General features: G+C 43.2%; 1 long non-coding RNA gene across 1 annotated transcript; it reads right to left on the bottom strand.

The window, feature by feature from the left end:
- Window positions 1–228: 228 nt before the first annotated feature.
- Window positions 229–2,067, bottom strand: LOC118487130. The gene is made up of 2 exons (XR_004880386.1): window positions 1,809–2,067; window positions 229–739 (listed from the first exon to the last, which is right to left on the bottom strand). It is a non-coding gene; the product is annotated as an uncharacterized LOC118487130 (long non-coding RNA).
- Between the last annotated feature and the right edge of the window lie 584 nt (window positions 2,068–2,651).

Raw genomic sequence — 2,651 nt, 5'->3', positions numbered from 1 at the left:
ACATGCGCTTCGATTAGACCTGGCAAACGGGTCGGGTCGGGTCGGGTTGGGTCATGGGTCAAAACGGGTTAGGGTCAAAACGGGTTCGGGTCAAAACGAGTCGATTATAAAAAAGGGTTGATTTGGTTCGGGTCGAAACGGGTCCGGGTCAGAACGGGTCCGGGTCAGAACGGGTTTCGGGTCGGGTCGGGTCCGGGTCAGAACGGGTTTCGGGTCGGGTCGGGTCAGTTTTTTTTTTCCTGAAGCTTATTGTTGCTAGAATAAATTTATATAGCTGGTAGTCTGGTACTTAGATTCAATGTTACTCATGTTTAGCAGAATGACTAATTATACTCCTTTAAGCTTGGGTTATAATTGCATGAAAGAATGATGTGATAGATATGCTTGAGAGAGTTTTTGTCACTGATATAACAAATTCTATTCTCAAGATTCAAAAATACAAGTCTACATTCAAGAAACTTTGATCAAATATAACAAAAAACAATATGCTAAAGATTGTTGATCACCTAGAAATCATATCCTCTTAAGGGTATCTGAACTTACCTTGAGACCAAGATAAGATTAGCAGATTGTTAGTTATTTCATCAGGTTCAAGTGAGACACATCTTTTAGGATCTCCCAATAAACAATGCTTTATGTAAATGGATCATATACCCTTATAGACGACATCACTGCAGACCATATGAACTGATGAATATAATCAGTTTCTTCAAGCCACCAATAGATAAAAATCTTGGGACTAACACAACAAGAAGATATCTTAAATCAGGAATAAAAAAAGGTAAAACTGAACATATCATGAGAAAATCATAGCGGCGTGAGGGGGGGTGTTATTTCATATACTAACTCACACACATATATATACATACATATATATAAAGCTCCATACATATATAACCTCTCTTACGTGTTTCGCCACTTGTCGCATAACGCCCCCTAAGGGGCTTTATGACTACACATGGTCTAAGAGCATACGTACTGGGGCCTTATATGGCGCCCAATTCAAACATAGCGCCCCCATAGCGCCCCGCACACCGCGACGGGCGGCGTTATGGGGGAAAAAATGGGGGCCGGCGCTATATATTTCACGGCGTTATCTCCTTTCCTTTTCAACCATTGACCAATCAAAATAAAGAATGGTTTTTATAATTAATTAATAAAAACAAAAATTAATAATTAGGTAATGATGGGTAGGGGCTTTATGACTACGGGCTCTAGTGTTATAACACCCAATAAAGCCCTTGTGTGACGTGGCACGACACGTGTCGCATAACGCCCCACAAGGGGCTTTATGACTACGGATGGCCTAATGGGCATGAAAATAATAAAATTGAAGAAAAACTGTGATACATGACCACCAGATGTATGTCCAGTTTAGTTGTAAGAACCAGGATGCAACCTAAATGTATGGCATCAAGCCTACAATCATTTATAATTACAAAGCAACGCAACGTACTAGCATAGCATATTCTGTCAACAAGCACAACTCTTGATTCAATAAAACAGTGAAATTTGTAAACTAAAACAGCAAGACATCAAATCAATTAACAAATTATGCAAAAAGAATATACTGAAAACCATACATGAAAGTGTCATTTTTTGAAACTTTACTCTCATTGGGGAATTTCATCAAGCACTTGGTGCTCAGAAAAAAAGGCACGTTGAATCAACAGGGGTTCGACTTAAATCGGTGTCTGGGTTAGCCGGTTAGCTGAGGATGTGGGTTGGTTCGGGTGTGTTGTCACCGGGGGATCGATTGGTGTCTCGGGACATCGGTAGAGAGAAAGAATGACGAGACAAATACATACCTGATGGAGGCGACGCTCGGAGGAGATGATGGCGGAGACGGTGGGGGTTTGTGCCGGAGGAGACGTCGAAGACGATGTGGGTTTGTGGCGGAGGAGACGGCGGAGGTCTGTGGCGGAGGAGATGGCGGAGGTCGTCGCCCGCTGCTTTTGACTTGTGAGTAGAACTGAGAAGAAACCCTAGAGAACCCGTTCCTTTTTTCTTCTCATAACCCGTTCAACCCGTCCCTTTTTCCTTCTAAACCCAAATTGACCCTTCAACTTATTTCTTCAGTTTAGTTCTGACCCAATTGGACCCGCGAATTATTGCAAGGAGACCCAATTTAACCCATAATAATTAAATTAGGGTCCAAAATGACCCATGTTTATGCATTTGGGTCAGAATTGCCCCCCCTAGCTTCGATGTGTCGGACCCCCATTTTGATCGCCAATCGCAGGCCAGCCAGGAAAGCTTCGTACTCAGCTTCGTTGTTTGTGCTCTTAAAGTCCAGGCGTATGGTGTATGTGAACTCGTGTTTGTCTGGGCTGACTAGCCTTAGCCCTGCGCCTGCTCCGTCTTCGTTAGATGCACCATCTGTGTACAACAGCCATGGCTCTTCTGTTTGCTTTTTCTCGGCTTTCTCCATCGCCTTACATTCTCTGTCCTTGTCATCTGGGACTTCCGTCATAAAATCTGCTAAGACCTGGCCTTTGATTGATGGTCTTGGTCTGAAAACCACGTTATGACCTCCCAGTTCTATTGCCCACTTGGCTAACCTTCCTGATACTTCTGGCCTTGCAAGGATATTTCCAATGTTGTAGTTTGTTAGCACGTGGATAACGTGGTTGGCAAAATACCTGCGCAGG

This window comes from Helianthus annuus, chromosome 15, assembly GCF_002127325.2.
Source record: "Helianthus annuus cultivar XRQ/B chromosome 15, HanXRQr2.0-SUNRISE, whole genome shotgun sequence".
NCBI lineage: Eukaryota > Viridiplantae > Streptophyta > Magnoliopsida > Asterales > Asteraceae > Helianthus > Helianthus annuus.
The sequence above is the reverse complement of the archived record's forward strand: the minus strand, read 5'-3'. Positions and strand labels throughout refer to the sequence as shown.